Here is a 17,365-nt window from a genome sequence, read left to right as displayed (position 1 = left end):
CCCTAAGGACGGTGCCGAGGTCGCTCTGTGCATCCCTCAAGCTCTGGGTCGTGCCCAGTGGCAGCTGTTCCCCGAGGCCAATGGCAGAAAAAGGCCAGGGCATGGCAGGGTGTGTAAGACTTAGGGGTCAGGGTCATGAGGGGGAAGAAGAGACCAGGAAGGGAGTGGTGCCCCCCAGTGCCTCTCTCCAGGGCTGACCCCAGGCTGGAAGCAGCCCCCTGGGCATTCTGGGGCAGATAGGGGGCAGCTGAGCTGCTGTGGGCTCTGCCAGGTGCCTGCTGCTGTGCCAGCCAGCAAAACCACCACAGAAAGCAGGCAAAATGCAGAAACGTGCTGCTGGCACTCTGCAGTCAACCAGCTTTTATCTTGGCTCCAGCCAAGCTCTCCATTTCCCTGCAGGGCATCAGCAGTGCCCTGACAGCCCCAGCACCAAGTGCAAAGCTCCATGAGCACGGATTAGCAGAGAGCCCTGAGGGGCAGGGAGGGAAGGAGGGAGGGAAGGAGGGAGGGAAGGAGGCAGCAGAGCCCAGGGCCTCCCTTGCTGCAGGTCTCCAGCCATCCAGCCCCAGCCTGAGCCCACAAGCCCATGGCAGAGGGACTGGCCTGGGAAGGTGCTGGGATGGTGAGGAGCAGCAGTTGCACCCCCAGTGCTGGGCAGGGAGCCAGGCAGTGACCTCTGCTGCTCTCAGCTCCTGCCAGCACCATCCTGTGCAGGACCCAGCACCCCCCACATGGCCCATGGCATTCACTGGCCTTCATCCCTGAGGAGAACCACTGCAGCAGATCATCCATTCCCCAAGCTGCTGCTTGAAACAAAGCTCAATCAGCTCCTGGTTCCCTGTCTGTTCAGAGAGATACAGCTAAGATGCAAGGATGGCAATAAAGCAGTGAGTTATCTTCCTCAGCAGCTGAGAGGCCATGGCCCCACAAATCAATATGCTGAGGTTATAGGTGTACACACACATCTCTGTTTGGTATTATTATGAATCAGGCAGCAGCAGGGAGTGGAGAAAAGCAACCCAGCAGCCAGCTGCTGTAAAAGAAACCAGTTTTCCACCAGAGTTCCTGCACAAGCTGAGGTAGACATGGAGCATCTCTGCTATAGGCTCCAGACAGCTGACTCCACAGTCCTGTCCATAACCCTGGGCAGAGCTGCAGTTCCAGCAGCCACACCAGAGCATCCTCCAGCAGCCAGGACTCACCCTGTGCCACTGACCAGACCTCAGCAACTTGCAACTGATCTTGAGTAATCCTAGGACCAGGAGTCCCAAAGCTCCCTAACCCAGCCATTGGTGGGCAGCACATGGTGATTTAGGTGACAGCACTGGAGAAAAGGGGTTATAAATGCAAGGTGAGCTGTAAACCACCACAGACAAAGCTTCAGATACCATGTTCCTGGAAAGAACACAGCCTGGCAGTCATTACTGCTCAGCTGTGGGCAGCACAGACAAGCAAGTCACAGTGACAGGGTTGGCTTTTGGTGAGTGATGCCTGAGTGCTACCAAAGGCAGCCCAGAGCCCTCCAGAGAGTCCCCACTCCAGCCCAGGACCTCTTTCCAATGCCTTCCAAAGCCTGAGGCTCAAACTCTACCCATGTTTCTTCTTGGAGCTTCCTCTTGAACCTCAGGCTACTGAGTCTTCATGGAAAAACAATGATGACAGAGCAGGAGGAACACAGCAAACCACCAGGCTCTAATGTGCTATGACAAGCTACTTTCTCAAGTTCTACACACACAGTTTTGCCCTTGAAATAAGAAATATCATTTGATTGCAAGAGCTGCAGTGCCCAAATGCTTTGGGCAGAAGATCACTTAGTCACAGTAACCTCTGCATCCCCCTCAAGGGATGTTGCTGGGTACAAGGCACTCTTTACTGATATAAAACAACTGAGCTCCAGCACTGGTTCAGCTTCAGCTCCTGTGTTCATGCCTCTATCCATCTCTGCAGCAACAAGGTGGGAAGGTGAGCCCTGCTCCTCCCTGCCCTGCCTGCTCCCAGGGCAGCACAAACAGCCCCAAACTGGCCCCTATGTCAGTTTGGAGAGGGCACCAAGCAGAGAGCAGGGAGGGGGTGGCAGGGTCCTAAAGCCACCTTTGCATCCCCATCCACAGGGAGCCAGGAGCCACATGGGTCCCCAAGGCTGTCCTCCCCTTCTTTGCCCTGCTGAGGCCTCAGCTGGAGTCCTGTGTCCAGTTCTGGGCTCCCCAGCTCCAGAGGGACAGGGAACTGCTGGAGAGAGGCCAGTGCAGGGACACCAAGGTGATCAGGGGACTGGATCTTCCTTCTGAGGAAAGGCTGTGGGACCTGGGGCTGTTCAGCCTGGAGAAGAAAAGGCTGAGGGGAGACCTCAGCAACACTTATAAGCACCTAAAGGGTGGGTGTCAGGAGGATGGGGTGACACTTTTCTGCTTCTACAGTGCCAGGACAAGGGCTGATGGACATGGGCTGGAACACAAGCTGCTCCACTTAAACCCAAGGAGCAAGTCCTTTGGTGCTGAGGTGAGGGAGCCCTGGCCCAGGCTGCCCAGGGAGGCTGTGGAGGCTCCTTCTGTGAAAGCTACCATGAGAAACTGTGAGGGGCTGTGGCTGATGGGACATCTCCAAGAGCAGGCAGCATGGATGGCCCTGCTGCTGCCAGAGCTCTGGAGCTGTGGGTGTTGAACACCCACCAGTGTGATTGCAGCCTCCAGAGGATGCAGCCTTTCCCTTTAAGCCTCAAGCACTGCTCAGCTGAAGGGCAGCTGCCAGAGGGCACCTGATACTGCCTGAGGGGTGTTTTATCTGTCCCCAAGTTCTTGGGGGCTGTCCTCTGGTCCCTGGAGCTCTCTGCATGGCTCAGGTCTCAGTGGGGTGGAACATAACCCCAGACAGATGCTGTTCTCTGCCCCCTCCTTCTGCACTGCTCAAAGGTCAGAGCCAGCAACATGCCCCAGGACAGCCTGGGTTAGAGGCTGGCTGCAGCCCCCACCAGATCCCTCTGTGCTGTGTGGGGAGCTGCTCTGCAGCCCTCACCAGGTCACCATGGAGTGCTGCAGCCCACGGTGCCACGGCTCAGGGGCTCTGCTACCTGCTGGAGCTGCAGAGCCAGATCAGGTGCAGCATCAGCCCAGCCTTGGGGCATTTGGGAAGCTCCTGTCCTTACAAGCCTGTCAGCACCATGACTCCTTCCTTTCCATTAGCTGCTAATTCACTTCCAGCAAAGGAAAACAATAGAGGTAAGGATCATTCCTCAGCTCCCAGTGGGATTCTGTGCTTTGAGAGCAGAAGGGAAGCTGATTTTCCCTCTCTCTTCTTGGAGGAAGAAATTGGTGCATTTGTCTTAGTGTGTTAATTAAAGGCAGCAATGCCCCTAACTTCACCAGGGAGATACAAAAGGGAAGAGGAAAGCCTGAACCAGCTTTGTTGGTCAGAAAGGTCCTCTGACTGCCCTGCTGCAAAGGGAGATGGGCAGAGGAAACCAGAGCAGCAATTAAAAATTAAAGAGAGAGGGAGAGCAGATTACAGAGATGGGTTTGTGTCACTGCAGGGCATCGAGAGGACTCCAGCTCCCTGGGGAGACACCCAGGGGGGACACAGCTCCCTGCCTCACAGCAGCTCTGCTCAGTGCAAGTCCAGGCAGAGAGGGGGAAACAAAGAAGGGACAAAGCCCTGGGTAAATGAGAGCAGCAGGGCAGGGTGGGGGATGCTGCATCACAGCTCCCAAGGGGAAGAGAGCATCCTCCCAAGAGCATCCTCCCTTTGGGTGAGGTTATTTGAGGCTACATCACCCAGAGAGCAGCTGCTGGGAAAGGGACAGGGCAGCACCTTCTGGGTTGGATCCAAACACCTCAGCAAAAGTCAGACCCAAGGGCTGGATCTGTCCCTTTGAGGAGCAATCTCCTCAGAGCTGCCAGGTCAGCTTTGCATCCTCCTCAGCCTTGCTGTCACACTGAGCTGAGCAGCATCTTCCAGTGCTATCCCAGGAGGACATTCCATGGCTCAGCCATTGGATTAGCATTGAAAGGACATCACACAGGGAAGGCTGCAAGGAAAGAGGCTGGAGGAGCCCCTCTGTGTGGGGCTGTATTGCCTGGAGGATGCCCCAAGAACAGGCTGAGCCTCATCTCACTGGGAGAGCAGCATTTTGGGGACACCCCTGTGCTTGGGCTGGGCAGGGCAGGATCAGAGGCCAAGCAAAGGGTAAATGTCCTGTTTAGGACACAGGCAGGGGAGGAGCAGCAGAGGCCAGCACAGGCCAGGCTCTCACTGCAGTGAGGACATTGGGAGCCTCTGAGTTTGGGGGTCCCTACCTCCTGCTGGGCTCTCTTTCCAGTCACCTCTTCAAGATCTGGAGAGTCAGAGTCCTTGCCATGCTCTGAGTGCTGCCCAGGGCTGTGTCTGATGGGGCTTGGCCAAGCTGCTGCACCCCAACAGTCCCAAAGCTGGGCACCTAGCACAGCATGGGCACTGCCCCCAGCAAAGCAAGCACAGCAGCCCAGGGCTGAGCGAGGCACAAGCAGACACTGGGCACAAGGAGCTCTTGTTCTCAGCCTCTCCCCTGACACAAAGCACCTGGGAGACCCATGAGAACCTTCCTCACGCTCTCAGCCTCATCCAGGAATCGAGGTGAGCTCAGGCACAGGCTGGTGATGAGGAGGCACCAGCCACAGGTCTCTCCAGCCAGCAGGTGGGGGATGCTCAGGGTGATTTCCTTGGGTACCCACCAGCCCATGGTGAGGGTCACTATGCTGAGGGGCAGAAACTGGGCTAAGTTTCATTTTGCAGCCCCATCTCTGCCAAAAGCCTTCAAAAATGACTCAGAAAATACCACACCTTGGCCTGACTGATTCCAATCCACAAAGCAGCAATGGGGAAGGCTGCAGCTATGGGCTGAGATCATGCCATGAGGAAAGAAGCCTCTGGAACCCTCAGGCATTTCAACCTGATAGGCCACATGAAGAGCAATGTTCCCTTTTCACACACAATGGGGGGAAATCATTCTAGATTTTAGTGTTGTTATTATGATTTTAGAAGGGAAAGAAGCATATTTCAGCCCAGTCAAGAGTGAAATTGAGTTTAACAACAAGGCAATTGCTGTTAGTGGAGAGCCAGGGAAAAAAATCCAGATGAATAGAAAGAAAAGTGAGAGAGGAACGTGTGAGACAATGGGGGAATTAGGAATTAGGAGCAACTTTGCTTTACTGCTGCTAATATAAGCACATAATGATCTACCTCATTGCCAACCTGCTCCCTTCCCATGTAAACTCACAGCAGCAGCAGACTGGGGCTTGGTTCTGCCCCCCTCCCAGTGGGGAGGGGAAGGAGGTGCTGGGCTTTGCTGAACCCTGTCAGGGCTGGTCTGCTGTCTCCTGGAGAGTGCCTGCAGCAAGATCCTGGCAGCAGGATGCTTTAGTCTGGGCTGGAAAGGGAGTGGGTTTCACCCCTGTTGAATGGTTGGGGCAGCTCCCCACAGGCAGCCTCGTGGGCAGAGGCAGGGAGGTGTGAGCTGCCCTTCAAGCTGGGTTCTGCCCTCCTACCTTGGCACAGGCAGAGAGGCAGGCAGCAGCCTGGCAGGGCTGGTGTTTCCCAGAGGCAACTGCTCTGGGAAAGGGTATCCAGTCCCCAGGGCTGTTCCCCAGCCCCTGCCACCTGAGGCATGTGTCCAGGAGCCCAGGCTGAGCTTCCCAGGAGGGAAGTGGAGCCCTTTCAGTCCTCTCCCCAAGCTCTCAGCTGCCCAGATCTCCTTGGTGAATAACAGCCTGTAATTAGCTGCTGTGTTTGCTTTGCTTGGCTGTGTGCCTTGCTTTCAGGCTGCCTTCCTGACCCTGCACCCCAACAAGGACAAGGGAGAAAGATGTTTCTGCCTCCTGCAGCCTCCATGCCCTGGGATGGATCTGTCTGGGGCTGGTGGAGGCTGGGAGAGGAGAGGACCCCTCACACTCTCTGCACTTGTGGGGTCCAAAGCAGGGGATGCTCAGCAGGGGCAGATGCAGAGGGCTATGGGTGAGAAGCATCCCTGCTCAGGAGAGGAGCAAAGGGGAGCTCCTGAAGCCAAGCAGACCTGCATCCCAGCTGCAGCCTGCACCTGCCAAAAGCCACCCTCATGACCACCAACTCCTGGCCAAATCCTGCCCTCTCATGCAGACCATGCACCTACCTTACCTCCTTGTGAATCCTTTCCCATCCTGCTCCTCTCCATCTTCTCTACTCACAGCTTGTGCTGCTGGGGTCAGGCAGCATCCAGCTCTCATTTGTTGCTCACCACCACGGAGCTGTGAGCAAGCCCAAGGGTCCCAGAGCCCACAGCATCCCCAAGGGTCCTCTGCAGGACACCAGGGGGGCATTACTGCTCCTCTTGAATCATCTCCATTGCCAAGGATCTGGGTCCTTGGGTTAAACATTGAAAGTCTGAATAAAGTATCACATCTTAAAGCAATTACACTGTCCTGACTCTGTATTGGCTTTAAGGATTAACTTCTCATCTCCAAGGAGGCAGCTCCTCCTCAGCAGGATTCCCACTGAATATGGAGACAGAGGCATATTGGTCACATCATCTATTACTAAATACATCCTTTTGGCACCATTTTCTTTCTCTTTTCCTTTCTTTCTATCATGCTTCTCCTGTAGCTGAAGCAGTGAAGGGGGACTGCTGCAGGAGCTGGGGTCACCGAGTCCTCTGCCATGAGCAAGGCAAAACTGGATTGCAAGCAAGTCCTGGTCCCTCTGAAGTCAATGAGGCAGCTCCTGAGGACCTTGTTGGAAGGAGATGGATGGATGGAGGCACTCAGGGGGAGAAGCAGCTGAGTAAGAGAGCAGGAAAAGCATGGAGCAATTCCCTAAAATGCTGCTGATCCATCAGCTAAGAGGGTCTGGGAAGGCAGGCAGGATCTCAACATGGGATTTTACAGCAGCCCCCCAAGCCCAGCCCAGCAGAGCTGCCAAAGCCACCCTGGTGCAGTGGGATGGCTGTGACACAGCACACCCTGGGCTTCCCCTGGGGACACATCCAGCCATGGGCTGGGAACCCAGATATGTCTGTTAGGGACAAGACCTCAGCACTTGGCCCTGTCTCTGGGGGGATTACCTTTGCTTCAGGCTCAGGATCCCCCTGGACACGATGGGCAGCCCGAAAGGGGCATCATGAGAAACACGTGGTGGCATTTGTGTGACTCAGAGAGGTCCTGGCAGGGATGGAAAGACAACCAAGAGCAGACAGGACACGTTCCTCAGGACATGCTGGTTTCAGGGTCTTCCCTTATCCTTACTGACACAGTAGAGAGTGCTGCTGGCAGAGTGTGTATTCCCATGTTCACTCTCCTCAAAGCCTGTCTCTGAATTACCAAAACCAACAGAAGAAAACCAGAATCAGCAGGCTGAGGAGCAACTGGAGCTGTGCTTGGTGGTGGTGGGGATTGATAAATCTCCTCCAACACCAGTAAATAACCAGCCTTGGCTCCTTGCTCAGAGGAGGGAGCATCTCCCCCCTAATAAGACAATTACAATTACTGCTTTGTCTCCTGGAAACAAGTAAATAACTCAAACAAATCCCCCTTTTTTTCCCCCTTTTGTTTTCCATTTTAATTAATCCACATAGAATTTTATCCTCCAAACACAATCACAGCAGCACAGGAACAGCAGGTACAGAATCTCATTACCCAGCTTACCAGCCAGATCCTGGAGCCATTATTAATAGAGGCTTCAGCACACGAGGAATTAATGAAACCTGACAGTGAGGAGGGAGGGAAATGCTCCTTCCTGAGTGCTTCCCCCTTCCCACTCTGTCCCCAGGATGGCTGATGGTTAGAGGTGAGGCAGGAAGGGTGCTTGGCCCTGCAGCCAAGGGTCACCTTCCCCTCTCAGGGCACGTGGTTCTCAGGCTCAGAGCAGAGTGAGGAGATGAGGAAACCCATCTCAGTGTGTGCAGCTCGTTGCATGGACTCCTGCCAAGGTGCTGGCAGTAGCCAGAGTCCAAACACATGTTCTCATGGTGCTGGGTGAATCCTCCCTCTCTTTCACACCAGCTGCAGCAGTGCTGGCCACATCCACAGAGCACTGCCAGGACCCAGGCATTGCCCATCACACAGATGCAAATGCCTGGGCCCTCCCGGGTGCCAGCTGTGAGGGGGGAGATCCCCCTGCCCTGTTGCTTTTAGGGGTTTGCATCCTGCCCTCATGCTCACTCCTGCAAGCCCCTGTGTTGTCATGCAGGGAGCATCCCTCCCTCCCTCCCTCTCTCCCCAGGAGATGGATCTGCTTTCTAGGTGCTCAGCTCTCCAGTGACCCCACAGGGAAAGCACCCAGAAGAAAACTCCTCCTCCTCCTCCTCCTCCTTAGAACACCCCCTGTGCCAATGCCAGCCACAGGCAATGCCAATGGCACAACACTGAACACAGGCACCTGCAGGAGGGACATCTTCCTCTCAGTGGGCACTGCATGCCCTGCACACTCCTGTAACCACTGCCAGAGAGCAAAAGGCCACTGTCACCTGCAGTCACTTGCACAGGGACAGGGTTTGGCTGTGGCATGAGCTTGTTCTGTACTTTCTTTCCTCTCTGGCTGCCTTTCCCCTTGCTCCCCCCATGCTGGGAGGCAGGGAGCTGTGATTCCCCATTAGGCTCGATGGCTTCTCTGCCTTGATCAGCTGCACTTAGACAAACAGCAGTACATCAATAAACAGCTCTAATTAGAGGTGTTAATAGCCCTGGGAGCTGGGGGGAAATGCATCAAGGCAGAAGGGATAACAGTTTGCAATCTAGAGAGGGTGGCAGGAGGAGCTGGGAGGCTCAGGAGCTTCTCTTGCTGCTGCACAGCCTGGTGGGACATCAGCCTGCAGGAGCTCCCAGGGGGTTGCTGGGGAAATGTCCCCCCTGCTGCTTATCTCGAGTAATTTATGCAGATGTTATGCATTCATATTTTATGGAAGCCTTGCAAAGCCATCACTGTGGTTATTCACAACCATTTGCTCCCTTGCAGTGGTGGGTGTGAGGATGAAGCCCTTGTGCAGGTTACACCTCGGGGATGGAGCGTGGAGCTGCAGCAGGGCTGCCACACTCCCAGGGCACCAGCACAGGCTGGGTTCTGCCCCTCCATCCCAGCATCCATCCCCCCAGGGCCCCCAGGGAACAGGCACCTCGGGGCAGAGGGGACAGGAGCTGCTGACAGCTATGGATGTGGCACAACCCTGCTCATGCACCCGCCACCTCACAGCCCTCTGCAGCCCCAATCCTGCAGAGCAAAGAGGTTCCACAGCCCCAAAGGAGGGACCCACGAAAGGGCCAGTCCCTGTGGCACTGCCCCCTCTGCCCATGAAGCTGTGACACTGCAACGCTGAGCAGGACAAACAGGCAGGAGCTGCCCCAGGGCAGCAGGTTCCTCTGTCCCCATGGGGAGGGAGGCAGTGGGGGGACAGAGGGGAGCCCAGGGCACTTGTTACCTGGCTGGGCTGTGCAGTCCTGCCCACTGCAGAGCTGCCACTGTTTCCCAGCCACTGTCTCCCTGGAAACTGGAGCTGGTGCTGAGGTGGGATGCAGGAAGGGACACAGCTTCTCTTGAGGAAAGGTGGGTGGATGAGCTGCACAGCAATTTCTTCCAGCAAGAGGGATAGAGGAAAGGCCATGGGTGCTCTGCTGCCCTGCCCAAGGTGTGGTGGCAGGACCCAGCCTGCCCAGGCTTCCCTAAGGTGACAGAGGGACATGAGCCATCTCCATCTGGTTTGGGGTCGGGAAGACTCAGCATCTTGACCCAAGGAGGGCAACAGTTGCTGCAGGAAAGACAATGGACTTTGTGGGGAGCTGAGAGGGAGCAGGAGGAGGAGGAAGGGGCAGGTGGTGGGTAGAGTGGGGGGAAAAAAGATGGGAGCAAGGGGAAAATTTGAGGAACCCAAGAAGAGGGCTCAGACTGTGCTGGAAGAGAATGTGGCTGCAGGGGAGGCTGCCAGTGCCCAGCAGAGCAGAAAGTCAATGCTATCACAGCAAAGACACTGGATAACTGAGTTCCCTGAGGCTGCTGCTCCTCAGAGGACAGCAGCAACATCTGAAACACAAGCAGAAATTAAACAAGAGGCATCTTGGTTGGGTTGTTCAGCCTGTAAAAGGCTTGGGGAGCAGAGAGGACACACAGCTCCCAGCAGGGCAGGTGGGACTGGCACGTGTCCCAGCCAGCCCCTGTCACACATCCCTGGCAGTGCTGTCTCCTCTCTGCCACGCTCTGGGCTTTGCTGTTCTTTCTTTCCCAAAGCCCAGGAAGCCTTTGCTCAAGCCAGGCTGCCTCCACCTGCACCAGCTTCCATCTATTTCAATTAGAGGGCCTCCCCCATAAAAGGGACCAGAAACCTCAGCTCCTGCCAAGCAGAGCACGGAGACACAGACAAATGGCCTCTGCTATGCTTGAGGCTGCTGCTCAGGGCCTCATTTATCATCTACCATCAAGACAAGCATGTCCTCCCCACCCTCCCTGGGCAGGGGATGTGCAGCACCCTGGCACTGCCTGGGGCTAATCAAGTTTGGCCTCTGGCAGCAGCATCCCAAAGGCTCTCACTGCAGATCCAAAGGCAAGCAGGAACCTGGAGACTGGCCCAGAGCTGAGTGTCCTCTGGGAGCTCACATCAAGCTCAGGTAGAGCAGCAGTGATTTATCAGCAGAGCTACTCCTCAGAGCAGCTGTGAGCTGCAATGTGGTAGCTGTGTCTGCCCCTCCAGCAAGGCTCTGAGCAGCACAGGGTGATTTGCACAGGGCAGAAGCAGCTCCTTTAGCACAGGGTGAGCCAGAGCTGCTTTCAGCTGGGGTAATTTTCTTCCCAGTAGCTGCCCCAGGGCTGTAGTTTGGGTTTATGCTGAAGAGGATGTTGGTAACAGAGGGGTGTCTGGGTATTGCTGAGCAGTGCTGCACAGCATCAAGGGTGTCTGCTTCTCACCCTGGCAGTGAGTGAACTGAGGGGAGAAGGTGGGATGAAGCCCATGGAGATGGGAGGGAGCATGGCCAGGACAGCCCACCCCAACTAGCCACAGGGCTATTCCATACCACAGACCATCATGCCCAGTACAGAAACTGGGGGCTTGGCCAGGAGAGAGGGAATTGCTACTTGGGCATCAGTCAGCAGCTGGGGAGCAACTGCAGTGGGCAGCACCTGCCTTGTTCCTGGGGTTTGTTTCTCTTAATTCCTATCATTACACTTTATTCTTCTTACTGTATTTTGGTTTGGTTATTACACTTGTTCTTAACCCACAAGTCTGGACTTTCTCTTCCACTTCCCCTCCCCATCCCACAGGAGCTGTGGGGATAAAGTGAGTGGCTGTGTGGGGCTGCATTGCCCCTGGGCTGGAACAAAGCAACTATGAGCCCCACTGGCTCTGAGCTGAGAAACAGAGGAGGCAGGGCCAGCTCAGCTCAGCTCCAAACCTACAAACCAGCTCTTTTAAAGATCTTTTCCAGGGAAACAGCTTCTCCACTTTTTGTCTGGAGCAGCCAATCAAACCCAGACTTGCATCCAAATTCCAGGGGGGGAATCCAGCTCTATTAAAAAATGATGAAAGGCACCTTGACAGTGTCCTTTTAATGTAATTAAAAACCTATTGAGAGGCATGCCAAATGTTTACTAATTAAATGAGTGGTGCCAGAATGAAAATAAAGGTAATTTTAGCAAATCCCAGGTTTTTAGGGAACTAATTACTAGAGAGAAAAGCAGTTACTGATGAAACCATTCCCACCTGCTGGCTTTGGCCTTTTGCTCATCTTGTGCAGCAAGTTGAGTCCTGACATCACCTGGGACAGATTGGTTTTTGTCCTGAGTAATGAATATTTCAAAGGAAATAGAGAGAAGAAAAGGAGGAACCACCAGTGAGTCCCCAAAGCTGGTGGGAAAAGCATGAGGTGGCTGGAGCAGCGATGGCAGAACCCTCCAGCAAACCCTCCCAGCATTGCTTCAGCCCCTGAGACAAGTGAGGACCATCAGGGGAGGCAAAGCCTCTGCAGCTTGGGCACAAGGGGCATGGCATCACAGGATGTTTGGAAGGGACCTTTAAAGGTCACTTGGTCCAACCCCCTGCCATGGGCAGGGACATCATCAACTAGATCAGCCCCTGGACTGAGATTGTCATCTCATCCCCTGAGGATGGGAGATGTGGGGGAGGCTCCATCCTTGGAGATACCCAAAAGCCAAGTGGACACAGTCCTGAGCAACCTGCTGTTGGTTGGACCAGATGACTCCAGAGGTCCTGCCCAGCCTCAGTCTGGGCTTTTGTGATGAGCAGCCTGAGGAGCAGGAGGGCAGGAAAGATGGTGTTGTAGAAGTGATGCTGCAAACCACAGCCCCAGCTGCAAACCTCAGCTCAGAAGTCACAGAACATCTCTGTGTCCTAACTGCAAATCAGAGCCCTCAGCCTCTGAGTTCTTCTGAGCTTCTCTCTGCCCTCTCCTTCCACAGCCCCTCTCAGCAGCACTCCAGGCCAAGAGAAGGCTCTTGTTTCTGTACCAGAGCACACAGCACTGAACATGGCTCTATGAACCACCCAGTGCCTGTTTTGCAGCCAAGGTGTGTCTGAGTGCTTCTGCCTCAGCTCTACCTGGCCCTTCCCCAGAGCAGCCACAGGCTTTGAACACAAGCCCACTAATCTAAGATGACACTGGCTGCTGGTGCCCAGGCATCTGTGCAGGCAGGAGGCAGGAGGCTGGCTCCCAGTGCTGGGGTCACAGGGGCCTTTGGTAGCAGATGGAAAGTCTGATTGCATTTGCTGGTAATGGATGAGGAGGCTTAGCTCTGATCTCCACTCTCTCCTTTTTAGCCCATTTCTTGAGGGGCTCTGCAGGGAGGTGTTACAAGAGATTTATTAGCAAGATGAACTGCAATGGCAGGAAAAGCTCCTTCTGCAAGATGCACTTTCCCTCTCACACATGCACAGGCTTAAACCCACTCCCTGTTTGAAGGCACTCAGCATCTTTCCTCCTCAGGGGACTCAAGAAGATCTGCTCCTTCCCTCACCCTGGGCTGGCAGAGTGTCACCAGTGCAAGGGGAAGCTGCTGCAGTCCTTGCTCAGCCATCCAACAGCCTCCAAAACGTCCTTAATTTACCAACAACAGCAAATGTAGGCACCCAGGGAAGAAACTGCAGGTAGAGGTGGTTTGTCCCCAGTGTCTCCAGCACCATCACAGCCTATCCCCAGGCAAACTCCTTTCAGCTGCTCTTGCAGCAGGGTGCAGGAGCTCAGCTCTTCCTGGGGCCAGGGAACAGGCAGCCCCTCCAAAGATGTCCTGGTAAGGTGAAGGATTGGTTGTAATGCCCACAGGGTTTTGGGAGCTGGGTCTGACTGGCAGACCAGCCTCTTGGCTCAGCTTCTGCAGAGGGCACACGCTCCCTGCTCACCTTACACAGCCTCCAACAGCAAGTGCTTCCAGCAGCATCACCTGCTCCTTGAGCAGCAGGGAAGTAGCAGGCACACAGTTCCCTCCTGGGTACAAGGCAGCTTATTTGGGCTGCCTGAGGGGAGGCACCACATCTGGAAGCCCTGCCTGTCTCCCCAGAGCATTTGACACAGCCTCAAACAGAGCTGCTCCTGCCAGGATTGCTCCCAGCCCAGGAAGAGCCACCTACCCAAGATGTGTGTTGCTGGCCAGCAAGTCTGAATAATCCATTTCCAAGTGTTTTTACCTCAAACCTGCTCACCAAGCACATCTCATGTTGCCCCAGATGTGGGCTATTTTAGCAAGGATCCCAGCTGCAGGTGAGGAAGCCAAGACCCTCTCTAAGGCAGCTGTCAGGGTTAGAAATGCAGAGCTCAAAGCCCAGCTCTCCAGACTGCCTCAGTCTGTACCACACATGGGCAGGGCAGGAGCTGACACTGCCCTGCTGAGGCCTCATCTGGAGTCCTGTGTCCAGGTCTGGGCTCCCCAGCTGCAGAGGGACAGGGAACTGCTGGAGAGAGGCCAGTGCAGGGCTGCCAAAACGATCAAAGCTCACAGCCCATCCCAATGCCAGTGCTGAGGATTTGGCCACAACCTGGCTTCCTAGGAAAGGATGAGCACAGGGGTAGGGGAATGAGAGTCTCCCTTAAACAATAAGCTGCCTGCTACATGTTTAACCTGCTTCACTACCAGGTACCCAAATTGGCTTTGGTCTGAAACAACAGCCATGGTGCACACTGTCACAGAGCCTGGGAGCCTGACAGCATCTCAAACCCAACACCCAGGGTGAGTTGTTGCAAATAACCAAACCCCAGATCACAGCAGTTGTGTTGCCTTTTAGCATCCTTCTTGCTCTCTAAGAATTAACCCCTTATCTTGTGACCTCCTCTCCCTGGGGAGTGGTGTAGGATGGTCTGGTCCTCAAATGCCATTGCCAAACCAAGCACAGGTAACCCCCAGGGCTGTGAAGCAGCAAGCCTTGGTCTTTCTCCATCAGCAGGGGGGATATTTGAAGCAGAGGAGGCCTGAGGCAGAGGAGGAGTGTGGTAAGTGTGCAGCTCACACTGCACAGTAGCTGTTCCCATGTCTGCCCTCAGACCCAAGGGTGAGCAATGGATTCAGTAGCCAAGCCACGATTCATCTCAGCTGGCTAAGGTCTGCCTTTACAGCAGGGATCTGAGCACAGACACCACTTAGCCTGACCAACTTCCTGTGTTGCTGCTTCACCCAAGGCCCTGGCAGAAGAGACTAATAAATTACAGAGGCTGGAATTGTCCCTCCACTCCATGAGGGGGAAGTCAAACACAGGTCAACAGCTGTAGGAGCCCAACAGAGCAAACCAGCAGCGAGCGCTGCAGAGCAGCCCAGGCAGGGGATGCCACTGCTAACAGGTCCAGCCTGGGGGGTAGAATGACAAGGCCTCAGGGAGCTGCTGCATGCTCAGGACTTTATTGCCAGCTGTGGGCAACAGAAGAGCCATTCCCACTCCCCTCAGGTGCTTTGCATCTGCTTTTTTGCCCACTCCTGTGCAGGAGCTCTGCAAAGAGACCAAGAGCTGTGCAGGGCACCATCCCCACAGCAGCAGCAGCCCCAGGGACAGCACTGACTCCCATCACATCCCCACTGCAAAGCAGGAGTGAGGCACCTCCTGCCCCCCTCACCCCCTGCTGCAACTCCAATTACTGACACAGAGGGAAATGCAGAAACAGCATCAGAAGAGCTCAGGTTTGAGAGCAGCTGGATCCCTCCCCTGAACCACAGAGCACTGTGGCCTGGCTGCTTCAGGAGGATGCAGGAGACCCTTTGCAGACACACAGAGCAACCTGACCTTGCTCAAACCTCATCCTGGTTTCTAGTACTGAGAAACTGGCTCAGATCCCCCAGCACAAGGTCCATGAGCCCTTCTGCTGTTTCTGTGGTCATTAATTATGAGAACTGAGTCTATCAGGGTCTTATATGCCAGAAGTGCTGCAGGTACAAAAGCTGATTATCATTGTGCACACCCTCTAAGCTCTTGTTCTCACAACCTCTCACCTGAGCCACAGCTCTGCAGAGAGTTGCTACCAGAGAAGGAAGAAGGGGAAGAGAAGGGGTAAAATGATCTTGGCTCCCAGCCCAAACCTTTCTCTTCTTAAGATGCATTTCAAGAATCTGCTGGCTGGTAACCTCCTGGAGTTACAAGGGAGGCTGCTTGTCAAAAGCTGACCTGAGCTGGATTAAATTGAACACTAGTTAGTGGCAGTGGGAGGGAGATGGGAAAGGGCAGCTTGGGGAGGCTGAGCAGAGTGAGAGGGGAAAGGACAGCTTGGGGAGGCTGAGCAGAGTGAGAGGAGGCTGGGTCTCCACCAGTGAGTGTCTCCAGCCCCAGGACTGGCCCCTGGGGACCCACTGACCCTCCCCCAGCCGCAGCCCAGGATGCCCGTGCCCTCAGGCACATCCCTTCATGTGCTGTTGCCAAGTGCTGTTCTGCAGTAGTCTCCTGCATGAAGGGTTGGTGGTCTTTTGGTGGGAGGAATTTATTAGCAGAGGAAAACCAAATCAATTTCCCAGCAGTACTTTATGGTAGAAAGTACTGAGCAGCCTCTGCATCTGTTACTGAGGCCCTCAACCTTTAATTCCACAAGAGACAACACAAGGTCATTTGAGAGCTTCAGCCAGTGACCCAGGAACATGATTATTCTTGCTAAGTAAAGCCAAGGCAGGCAGGCTCAGCTCCTCCTGTGCTCATAGGTTCCTCCTCCTGGAGCAGAACCTGAGCTGTGCTCATCCCTCATTATCACTCCTTAGCAACACATCATCATTTTATAACTCCCAGTTGCCTAAATGTGAAAGAGAATCCCTTTGCTTTCCTTGTACATATTTAAGCACTGGTCTCTGCTTCTCAGCTGCCTTGTTACTGGCCTCTGGCTCTCTCACAACCTGAAATCTTTTGCCTTGATCCTGCAGTGAACCCAGTGGGGGGGAGCTGGTGTTGGAAAGCAGAATGAAACTCACCTATGTGTTTCCTTTTCCCCACAGTTTGCACTGGGGTGTGTGAAACTGCCCAAGCAGAACAAGCTCATGCCCTGGGACCCCTTTTCCCACTCCAGTCAGGAATGCCAGGCATTACTTCACTTGCCTGGTGCAAAAAGAATGCTCATGGTGGGTAAAAATTCAAGGTTTGTTTGTGTCTGTCCTGTAACAGCCCCAGGAAAGCAGCCCTCAGCCCTGAGCTCCCTCCTGGGCAGACCCCCAGCCCAGCCCAAGCACACACTGGGCGTTATCAGGCAGTTTTGCTGCTCAGCACCCAGGAGCAGCAGTGGCAGCTCTGCAAGATGAGCCAAGTGCCATCACCAGCAAGAGCACAGGCCCACAGCCCCCAAGCCAGGGCCAGCAACAGCAGCCAGGGCAAGCCAGCACCAGTGATAGCCAGATGAGGCAGGGCCAAGGCTGAGTAAGTGCCATCAATGGGGCCTGCTCAGGACCAGCACCTACTGTGGAGCTTAAACATGGGCCAACAGCAAGGACCTGGGCTCAAACAGGGCTTCAGAGGGTAGAGGTGGATGAAGCAAGGTGGCCAGGCAGGCTGTGCAGCTGGGGAAACAGCCACATGCCTGTGCTGAGAACTCACCTGCTCACTGGACACTACAGACCCAAGTGTCCCCCCATCCTCCTGACACCCACCCTTTAGGGACTTGCAAGGGCTGATGAGGTCTCCCCTCAGCCTTCTCTTCTCCAGGCTGAACAGCCCCAGGTCCCACAGCTTTTCCTCTTTATATCCAAGAGGTATTTTCTAGGAACATGTAATATGGGCAGGTAGGTAGTTTAGCAATGGAGTCTCCACATTTTAGGTGAGCATTTGGAGACCTTTCAGCAAGGGAAGAGGCTGAGCACCTGCAGCTATCCTCCAGCCACGTTTTGCTCCATGAGGCCTGCAGCAGAGGCAGGCTGGCAGCACGTGTGCAGACACTGAGTGCCAGGGGCAGGAGCAGGCAGGCAGCCCTGGGCACCC

Source organism: Colius striatus, chromosome 18 (genome assembly GCF_028858725.1).
Source record: "Colius striatus isolate bColStr4 chromosome 18, bColStr4.1.hap1, whole genome shotgun sequence".
Classification (NCBI taxonomy): Eukaryota; Metazoa; Chordata; class Aves; order Coliiformes; family Coliidae; genus Colius; species Colius striatus.
This window is presented reverse-complemented; position numbering follows the sequence as displayed.